The sequence below is a fragment of the Eurosta solidaginis genome, chromosome 3 (genome assembly GCF_040869045.1).
Source record: "Eurosta solidaginis isolate ZX-2024a chromosome 3, ASM4086904v1, whole genome shotgun sequence".
Lineage (NCBI taxonomy): Eukaryota > Metazoa > Arthropoda > Insecta > Diptera > Tephritidae > Eurosta > Eurosta solidaginis.
The window spans coordinates 171,222,227-171,233,608 of NC_090321.1; positions in this window are offsets into that span (position 1 = coordinate 171,222,227).

An 11,382-nucleotide genomic window follows, 5' to 3' on the forward strand; every position below is an offset into this window, starting at 1 on the left:
ACTTTTCCGAGACTATTTCGGGATAATTTTGGAACCTTCCCAAGATCATTTCTGGATGGATTTTGGGATCAGTCCGGGATGCCGTCAGGGTCATTTTGGTATTAGGTGATCATTTGAGGACCTTTCCGGCATCACTTCTGGATGGTTTTCGGTATCCGATCAGGATCCCCTCGGAATCATTGCGGGACTTTTTCGGGATCATTTGGGGTCCCTCCCAAGATCATTTCTGGATGGATTTCGGGATCTGTCCGGGATCCCGTCAGGGTCATTTAGGGGTGCGTTCGAGATCCCGTCAGGGTCATTTCGGGACTTCTTCGGGACTATATCGGGATCATTTCTGGATGGTTTATGGGATCCGTCAATGACCCCTTAAGGGTCATTTCGGGACTATTAGGTGATCATTTGAGGATCTTTCCGGCATCACTTCTGGATGATTTTCGGTATCCGTTCGGGATCCCGTCGGAATCAATGCGGGACTTTTACGGAATCATTTGGGATTGCTTCCGGCATCATTTCTGGATGGTTTTCGGGATTTGTCCGGGATCCCGTCGGGGTTATTTCGGGACCTTTTCGGGGCTAATACGGGATCATTTGGGGATCCTCTAGGGGTCGTTTCGTGACTTTTTCTGAATTATTTCGGGATCATTTTGGGACCCTTTCGGCATAATTTCTTGATGGTTTGCCGGATCCATCAGGGTCATTTCGGGACCATTTTGGGATCATTTGGGGACCCTTCCGAGATCATTTCTGGATCCGTCCGGGATGCCGTAGGAGCCATTTCGGGATTTTTTGTTACTTTTCCGGGATAGTTTTTGCACCCTTCCGGGATCATTTCTGGATCTGTGCGGGATCCCATCTGGGTCAATTCCGGACTATTTCGGGATCATTTTGGAATCCTTCCGGAATCATTTCTGTATGGTTTTCGCGATCCATCGTGGATCCCCTCGGAGCCATTTCGGAACTTTTTCTGGAGTTAGTCGGGATAATTTAGGGACCCTTCCTGGATATTTTCTGGATGGTTTTTGAGATCCGCCCGGGAGCCCGTCAGGGTCATTTCGGAACCTTTTCGGGTTCATTTTGGAATACCTTCAGGGATCATTTCTGTGTGGTTCTCTACATACGTCTAGAATCGTGTCGCTCCCATTTCGGGTTTTTTTGGGACTATTCGGGGAACTTTTGGAGACCCTTTCGGGGCATTTATGGATGGTTTACGGGATCCGTCCGCGATAGCGTTGGGGTCATTTCGTAGCTTTTTCTGGATAATTTCGGGATCATTTGGGATCCCATCAGGTTATTAGCTCATTTAGTTCTTTTTTTTACTCAATTACAAAAATAAAATGCATTAGACAGAAAACAGAATTTTAAACAGATAATAAGCAGGCTAACGCGAATAGCCCATATATTTAAAATTTTCCTTGCGGACGGGGCCGCGGGTAAAGGCTAGTATATATTATAAATGGCAAAGTTTGGATGTGAAGATGTTTGGATGTTTAGATGTTTGGATGTTTGGATGTTTGGATGTTTGTCCAGACGTTTGGCTTTGTGACTCAATCACGTAAGAACGGCTGGACCGATTTGGATGAAATTGCACACATATAGCCAATAGTCTAGAAGGATCTACTAGCTATATATTTTTCAAAAGGGGCGTGGTCTCCGCCCCCTAGGAACAGTTATAATTTAATTATTATATTTTTTCGTCTTTGCGACTGAATCTCTCCAGAATGGCTACACGGATTTTGATGAAATTTGGGACACAGACAGTAGTCTACTAGCGAAATTTTTTTCGAACATGGAAAGAGGGGTGGGGGTCCCACGACCCCTTTGAGAAATTATTTTTCAATAATTTTTACACATTATAACTTTACGTATACTGGCCTTCACCAATATCACAGACTCAAGGGGTCAAATAAGTCGAGGGCTTACAAAGTAAGCAGTGACACCCTCCGCCCGCCCCCCTTTATCTCCCCCTCTGGTTTAAAATCTATAAATTGTTATAACTCAATATAAATTTTCTCCTAAATCAATAGTTTTTGGTATCTGGTACATACAGAACGAGATCTAGACAATCTTGGAGGAACGATCAGTGGTCCTCTCCTCTACTCCCGCCATCCGCTCTCCATCAATTGTTATTAGCACGCTTTTATTAGCTTTACCTGTGTGTTTCTATGTAACTTTTAATTCGCTCCAATGCGCCTGCTGCCTTATTAACATGGTTTTATAATTAGCTTCACCTTATTTGTAATCCCGTAAGGGTCATATCGAGACCCTTCCGGGATCATTTCTGGATGGTTTTCGGGATCGGTCCGGGATTACGCCGGGGTAATTTCGGGACTTTTTCGGGACTATTTCGGGATCATTTTGGGACCCTTCCGGGATCATTTCCGTATAGTTATCGGGATCCGTCCGGGCTCCCGTCGGGGTTATATTGGGACATTTTCGGGACTATTCCGGAATCATTTCGGGACTATTTCGCGATCATTTGGGGACCCTTCCGGCATCATTTCTGGATGGTTTTCGGGATCCGTCCGGGATCTCGTCGGGGTCATTTTGGGACTTTTTCGGGATCATTTGGGGGCTCTTCCGGCATCATTTCTGGATGTTTTTCGGGATCCGTCCGGGATCTCGTCGGGGTCATTTGGGGACTTTTTCGGGATCATTTGGGGGCTCTTCCGGCATCATTTCTGGATGGTTTTCGGGATCCGTCCGGGATCTCGTCGGGGTCATTTGGGGACTTTTTCGGGATCAAATGGGGGCTCTTCCGGCATCACTTCTGGATGGTTTTCGGGATCCGTCCGGGATCTCGTCGGGGTCATTTGGGGACTTTTTCGGGATCATTTTGGGGCTCTTCCGGCATCATTTCTGGATGGTTTTCGGGATCCGTCCGGGATCCCGTTGGAATCATTTCGGGACTTTTACGCAACTAATACGGGATCATTTGGGATCCCTTTCGGCATCATTTCTGGGTGGTTTTCGGGATCCGTCCAGGATCCCGTCGGGGTGTTTTCGGGACTTTTTCGCGACTAATACGGGATCATTTGGGAACCTTTCCGGCACCATTTCTGGATAAATTTCGAGATCCGTCCGGGATGCCGACGAGGTCATTTCGGGACTATTTCGGGATCATTTGGGATACCTACCGGCATCATTTCTGGATGGTTTTTGGGATTCGTCCGGGATCCCGTCGTGGTCATTTCGGGACTTTTTCTCGACTAATACGGGATCATTTGCGGACCCTTTCGGAATGGATAGTTGTCGGGATCACGTCACGGTCATTTCGGGACTATTAGGAGATCATTTGAGGACCTTTCCGGCATCATTTCTGGATTGTTTTCGGAATCCTTTCGGGATCCCGTCAGGGTCATTTTGGGACTTTTTCGGGATCATTTAAGGATGGCTTTCAGGATTCGTCCGGTAACCCGTCAGGGTAATTTATGGACTTTTCCGAGACTATTTCGGGATCATTTTGGGACCTTCCCAAGATCATTTCTGGAGGGATTTCGGGATCGGTCCGGGATGCCGTCAGGGTCATTTCGGGACTATTAGGTGATCATTTGAGGATCTTTCCGGCATCACTTCTGGATGGTTTTCGGTGTCCGTTCAGGATCCCGTCGGAATAATTGCGGGACTTTTTCGGGATCATTTGGGGTCCCTTCCAGCATCATTTATGGATGGTTTTTGGGATTCGTCCGGCATCCCGTCGGGGCCATTTTGGGTCTTTTTCTCGACTAATACGGGATAATTTGCGGGCCCTTTCGGTATCATTTCTGGATAGTTGTCGGGATCCGTTCGGGATCCCGTCAGGGTCTTTTCGGAACTATTAGGAGATCTTTTGAGGACCTTTCCGGCATCATTTCTGGATAGTTTTCGGGATCCTTTCGGGGTCCTATCAGGGTCATTTCGGGACTTTTTCGGCAACATTTAAGATTGGTTTTCAGGATTCGTCCGGGATCCCGTCAGGCTAATTTCTGGACTTTTTCGAGACTATTTCGGGATCATTTTAGGACCAGCCCAAGATCATTTCTGGATGGATTTCGGGATCTGTCCGGGATGCCGTCAGAATCATTTTGGGACTATTAGGTGATCATTTGAGGACCTTTCCGGCATCACTTCTGCATGGTTTTCGGTATCCGTTCAGGATCCCGTCGGAATAATTGCGGGACTTTTTCGGGATCATTTGGGGTCCCTTCCGGCATCATTTCTGGATGGTTTTTGGGATTCGTCCGGCATCCTGTCGGGGTCATTTCGGGACTTTTTCTCGACTAATACCGGATCATTTGGGGACCTTTTCGGCATCATTTCTGTATGGGTTTCGGGATCCGTTCGGGATCCCGTCGGGGTCATTTCTGGACCTTTTCTCGACTAATACGGGATCATTTGGGGTAGCTTCCGGCGTCATTGCTAGATGGTTTTCGGGATCCGTCCGGGATCCAATCAGGGCCATTTCGGGACTATTTCGGGATTATTTAGGGTACCTTCCGGCATCATTTCTAGATGGTTTTCGGGTCCGTCCGGGATCCCGTCAGGGTCATTTCGGTACTATTTCGGGATCATTTGAGATACCATTCGGCACCATTTCTAGATGGTTTACGGGATCCGTTTGGGATCCCGTCAGGTTAATTTCGGAACTATTTCGGGTTCCTTTGGGGTACCTTCCGGCATCATTTCTATATGGTTTTGAGGATCCGTCCGGGATCCCGTCGGGGTCATTTCGGGAATTTTTCTCGACAAATACGGGATCATTTGGGGACGCTTTCGGCATCATTTCTGGATGGTTTTCGGGATCCGTCCAGTATCCCGTCGGGGTCATTTCGGGACTATTTCGGGATCATTTGGGGTACTTTCCGGCATCATTTCTAGATGGTTTTCGGGATCTTTCCGGGATCCGTCGGAGTTATTTCGGGACTTTTTCGGGACTATTTTGGGATCAATTTTGGACCATTTCGGGATAATTTCTGAATGATTTTCGGGATTCGTCCGGAATCCCGTCGGAGTTATTTCGGGACTAATTCGAGATCATTTGGAGACCCTTCCGGCATTATTTCGGGATGTTTTTCGGGATCCATACGGAATCCCGTCAGCGTACTTTGGAAACTTTTTCAGGGCTATATCGTGTTCCGGCAAAAACATTTCGGGACTTTTTTGGGAGTATTTCGGTATCATTTCAGGATAGATACTTCAGGGATAATTTCTGGATTATTTTCTGAATCCCTGCAGGATCCCGTCAGGATTATTTTGGGACCCCTCCGGGATAATTTATGGGTCATTCTCGGGATCTGTCCGGGATCCCGTCGGAGTTATTTCGGGACTTTTTTCTGGATTATTTCGGGATCATTTTGGGACCCTTGCGGGATAATTTCTGTATGATTTTCGGGATCTGTCCGGGATTCCGTCGGAGTTTTTTCGGGACTTTTTCCGGACTTTTTCCGGGATCAATTCTGTATGGTTTTCGGGATCCCGTCACGGTAATTTCAGGAATTTTTCGGGACTATTTCGGAATCATTTTGGTACCCCTCCTGGTTAATTTCTGGATGATTTTCGGGATCTGCCCGGAAATTTTGGTATCATCTTGGGTACGGGATCATTTTAGGTCTCTTCGCAACCGGTAGTTCAGCACACATGCCTTTTTATATTATGGGCTTTTATGGCCGTGCATTTGCTGCTAATTATTCGTAATTAAAATTCGGTATGTTTTATCTTCAATCTAACAGAGCTTTTTCGTTCAATTTTTTAGGTTTTTTCAATGAATCGTGTAACGAACTGTTATAACTATAATTACACTTTTTTTAATATTTTAACCAACTAAATACCCGAAAAGCAACACTATTTTCATCTTAAAAATTCTCTTTGGTTTTAGCTAATTGTAGTTTCACTCCTTTGTTCTATGAGTAGTAATTCTTTCACCCCTCTCATATCAATTAATTTTATTTAAAAACAAAATATATTTTTTTTTTAATTCGAGAAAACTGTATTGTGCTATTCATGAAAGCGTACCTTTCAGCTTATCTTCTTATTTAGTTCTTTTTTTTACTAAATTACAAAAATAAAATACATTAGACAAAAATAATTTTTAAACAGATAACTTGATAAGCAGGCTAACGTGAATAGCACATATATTTTTTTTTCTCCTTGCGGACGGGGCCGCGGGTAAAGGCCAGTCTATAATATAAAAATAAGTTGGGTTTTCCTTCCTGACGTTATAACTCCACAACGCAAGAACCGATTTCCACGGATAGGATGTGTTTTTACATTATGGATATCAAATTGAAACTGTTGATGTGTGCTTTAGTACAGAGTAAGTTTTATGCCGCTAGGTGACTAGGGTCTCGAGATATAGGCTAAAACGTGGACCCGGATACACCTGGAATGTGTTTTTACATTAGGGTATCAAATTGAAGCTGTTGCTGTATGCTTTAGTACAGAGTAAGTCTTACACCGCTGGGTGACTAGGGTCTCGAGATATAGGCCAAAACATGGACCCGGATACACCTGGAATGTGTTTTTATATTATGGGTATCAAATTGAAGCTGTTGATGTGTGCTTTAGTACAGCTTAAATTTTACACCGCTGGGTAGGGTCTCGTGATATAGGCCAAAACATGGACCCGAATACCCCTAGAATGGGTGTTTATTATGGATATCAAATGAAAGCTTTTGCTGAGAGCTTTAAAAATAATTTTCATTGTGATATTCGATTTAGTCGCATAAACCTGGCAAAACAGATAAATATGCATGCGAAGCCGAAATAAAGACATGAATTAATAATACCCACATACCTATTTACATACGTCCTATTCGATTTGCCTGAAATTTGGTATTTAAATTTGCCTATATTAGTATTTACGACGCTTTTTTCCGGGAAGTAGACCAGAGACGGGCTGCGACTGGGATTAGGATTAGGACTGGGACTGAGACTGAGATTCGGAGTGGGACTGGGACTGAGACTCGGAAGACTGGAACAAAATACATACCACCCTCTGGGGCTGGCAATAAGATATGAAGAAGAATGAGAAAAACTTGAGAGAAGAGAAAAGAGAGAAGGAGAAGGAAACTGAGAAAAAGAAAGCGATAGAATGAGGCGAAGATGGATATAGATGAAGCGAAAAATACGGAGGGAGGAGTGAATACAAAGATTAGGAAGAAGAGTAGAGGGGCGAGGGCAGAGTTAGATGGAAAAAGCATATCAAAATGTATGCAGATAGACCAAATTTAGGGCAGAACAACGTCTGCCTGGTCTGCTAGTATGTATATATATGCTGTATCATCGTTCAAATTACTGATAAGTGAAGCCACCATCAATGAGAATGAGGGGATTTTAGTCGCTTCCCAAGGCATTCGGTTCTATATACTGGAGCGACTCGGGATTTTTCCCAACCAAGTACTGTCATTTCAGTGTAACCCCATTTAATTTGTTGCGTCCCTCAGCGGGACTGCTCCATATTCTCTTGCTCCGGGAAGGTATCGAATCCAATCCGGGCCCGTCTCCCGACCCCGGTCCTGAGAAATGGTTTTGCTGCATCTGCTGGAAAAGAATCGTTTTAGGACGGTCATACTCTGTTCAGTGTGTCTCGTGTAAGGGATGGTTGCATAGGACAGGTTGTTCTGGGCTTGATCCCAATGCTGCGCATCAGCCCCTGCACCCGTCTTCTCCCCCCCCCTCTTTTCCGGCAGCAATCGTGTAGGTCAGGGAAACTGACTCTTAGTCCCTAACCCCGTTTGCACCGTTTGCCAGCACAGAATATATATGTCTGCCACTTTCCTAGATGTTCTGATCTCCGCGACGGCAACGCCCCGACGGGTTTCATTGCGCAATGTTGCCAGGTCGCAATGCTTGCCCAAGGACGCCCAGTCCCAGGGCCACAACAGCAGTTGCGTCCTGGCCTTCCTCAAACCAGGCGTAGTCACCCGTCACTTACTCCCAGAGTGGCGACGTCTCCCCCTATGCACTCTAGAATTCTACAGTTAAACTGTAATGGACTAACTGGGAAGATCACGGAGATAGTCGATTTCATGAAGCGGCACAACATCCGCATTGCTGCGATTCAAGAGACTAATTTCACAGCAAGATGTGCACTGCAAACCTGTTCTGGGTATAATGTCCACAGCAAAGATCGCATGAGCGGAAATGGAGGCGGCCTCGCGTTTATCATACACCACTCTGTGCAATATCATATATTTGATTCTGGCATCGACCGCAGGGCCAATCTCTTAGAACGTCAAGGCCTATCTGTCCGGTCAGGCGATGCAAACCTAGAAATCTTCAACATCTACATCCCTCCTGCCATCTGTTGCCCCAGTGGATACCGCCCTAATATCAGCGCCTTACTCATTGGCAACAATCGCATTATCTTAGGCGACTTTAATGCCCATCACGATCTACGGCATTCAAACTTGCGGGCGGACAGTAGGGGTGAGATGTTGGCGGATCATATAGAAGAAACGAAGTTCTGCACAATAAACGGAGACGCCCCCATACGTATGGTAAAAAGCTGTCACAGTTCGCCGGATATCTCAATCGTGAGCGCAGAACTCGTAAACTGCGTCAACTGGCAGCCGATGGTAACATTGACATCCGACCACCTGCTTATACTTATTTCGTTCGAGCGTACCGCCGAATTCATCGTTGCAGAAAACGCACTTTCATAAAAAAGGAAAGTGGGACGAATACAAATCTTTTACAGACAACCTCTTTGCTGCCCTCCCTATTCCGACTGATGCCCGCCAAGGGGAGCGTGCTTTCCGCAAGCGAGAGAACGTGACCTTATAAGACAGCTCGACCCAGGCGACCCCCAAATAAGGGATATAAACCAACGCATCAGATTGCTTGTAGATGAACACAAGCGGGCAAAATGGGAGGAGCACCTAAGAGGTTGTAACCTCTCTGCCGGTTTGGGTAAACTTTGGTCCACCGTAAAGTCCCTATCGAATCCGTCTAAGCACAATGACAAAGTTTCCATCGCCTTCGGCGATAAATTGCTGTCGGATTCGAAAAAATGCGCGAGCGCTTTCTGCCGTTAATATGTAATGCATTCTACGGTCGACAAGGATGGCCAACAGACACGCATATAAACATAAATTCAGCGCGTCACCAATTACAATCACCGCCAGAGAGGTTGAAGATGCCATTAGTCACGCTAAACCATCCAAAGCAGTGGGCCCAGACGGCATAGCCATGCCGATGCTTAAAGGCCTAGGGAAAGAGGGTTTCAAATACTTAGCACATGTCTTCAACCTGTCTCTTTCCACCTTTGTCATACCCAAAAAATGGAAAATGGCCAAGGTGGTCCCGCTACTAAAGCGTGGGAAACCAGCTAACATAGGAGAGTCGTATCGTCCGATATCTCTCCTATCGCCAGTAGCAAAGACGCTTGAAGCCATTTTGCTTCCCTACTTCCAAGCACATTTGCAGCTAGCCCCTCATCAGCATGGCTTCAGAAAACTCCATAGTACTACCACCGCGCTAAATGCCATCAGCAGCCAGATAAATTGGGGTTTAAATCAAAACCCCCACCATAGAACAGTACTCGTAGCGCTAGACCTATCAAAAGCTTTTGATACGGTCAACCATGGCACGTTACTGCAAGACTTGGAAGGGTCTACCCTTCCACCATGTCTTAAAAGGTGGACCGCAAATTATCTGGGTGGTCGGCAGGTATCGGTGCAATTTAGAAACGAAACATCAAAACCAAGAAGAATTAAACAAGGGGTGCCACAGGGCGATATCCTATCCCCACATATGTTTAATTCCTATATATCTAAGCTACCTTCACCACCAGAAGGAGTCACCATCGTTTCATACGCCGATGACTGCACAATAATGGCCACAGGCCTGGGCCCACACATCGATGAGCTCTGCAACATAATAAACGGCTACCTCCCTGATCTCTCCTCTTTGGAAACTTTTTCAGGGCTATATCGTGTTCCGGCAAAAACATTTCGGGACTTTTTTGGGAGTATTTCGGTATCATTTCAGGATAGATACTTCAGGGATAATTTCTGGATTATTTTCTGAATCCCTGCAGGATCCCGTCAGGATTATTTTGGGACCCCTCCGGGATAATTTATGGGTCATTCTCGGGATCTGTCCGGGATCCCGTCGGAGTTATTTCGGGACTTTTTTCTGGATTATTTCGGGATCATTTTGGGACCCTTGCGGGATAATTTCTGTATGATTTTCGGGATCTGTCCGGGATTCCGTCGGAGTTTTTTCGGGACTTTTTCCGGACTTTTTCCGGGATCAATTCTGTATGGTTTTCGGGATCCCGTCACGGTAATTTCAGGAATTTTTCGGGACTATTTCGGAATCATTTTGGTACCCCTCCTGGTTAATTTCTGGATGATTTTCGGGATCTGCCCGGAAATTTTGGTATCATCTTGGGTACGGGATCATTTTAGGTCTCTTCGCAACCGGTAGTTCAGCACACATGCCTTTTTATATTATGGGCTTTTATGGCCGTGCATTTGCTGCTAATTATTCGTAATTAAAATTCGGTATGTTTTATCTTCAATCTAACAGAGCTTTTTCGTTCAATTTTTTAGGTTTTTTCAATGAATCGTGTAACGAACTGTTATAACTATAATTACACTTTTTTTAATATTTTAACCAACTAAATACCCGAAAAGCAACACTATTTTCATCTTAAAAATTCTCTTTGGTTTTAGCTAATTGTAGTTTCACTCCTTTGTTCTATGAGTAGTAATTCTTTCACCCCTCTCATATCAATTAATTTTATTTAAAAACAAAATATATTTTTTTTTTAATTCGAGAAAACTGTATTGTGCTATTCATGAAAGCGTACCTTTCAGCTTATCTTCTTATTTAGTTCTTTTTTTTACTAAATTACAAAAATAAAATACATTAGACAAAAATAATTTTTAAACAGATAACTTGATAAGCAGGCTAACGTGAATAGCACATATATTTTTTTTTCTCCTTGCGGACGGGGCCGCGGGTAAAGGCCAGTCTATAATATAAAAATAAGTTGGGTTTTCCTTCCTGACGTTATAACTCCACAACGCAAGAACCGATTTCCACGGATAGGATGTGTTTTTACATTATGGATATCAAATTGAAACTGTTGATGTGTGCTTTAGTACAGAGTAAGTTTTATGCCGCTAGGTGACTAGGGTCTCGAGATATAGGCTAAAACGTGGACCCGGATACACCTGGAATGTGTTTTTACATTAGGGTATCAAATTGAAGCTGTTGCTGTATGCTTTAGTACAGAGTAAGTCTTACACCGCTGGGTGACTAGGGTCTCGAGATATAGGCCAAAACATGGACCCGGATACACCTGGAATGTGTTTTTATATTATGGGTATCAAATTGAAGCTGTTGATGTGTGCTTTAGTACAGCTTAAATTTTACACCGCTGGGTAGGGTCTC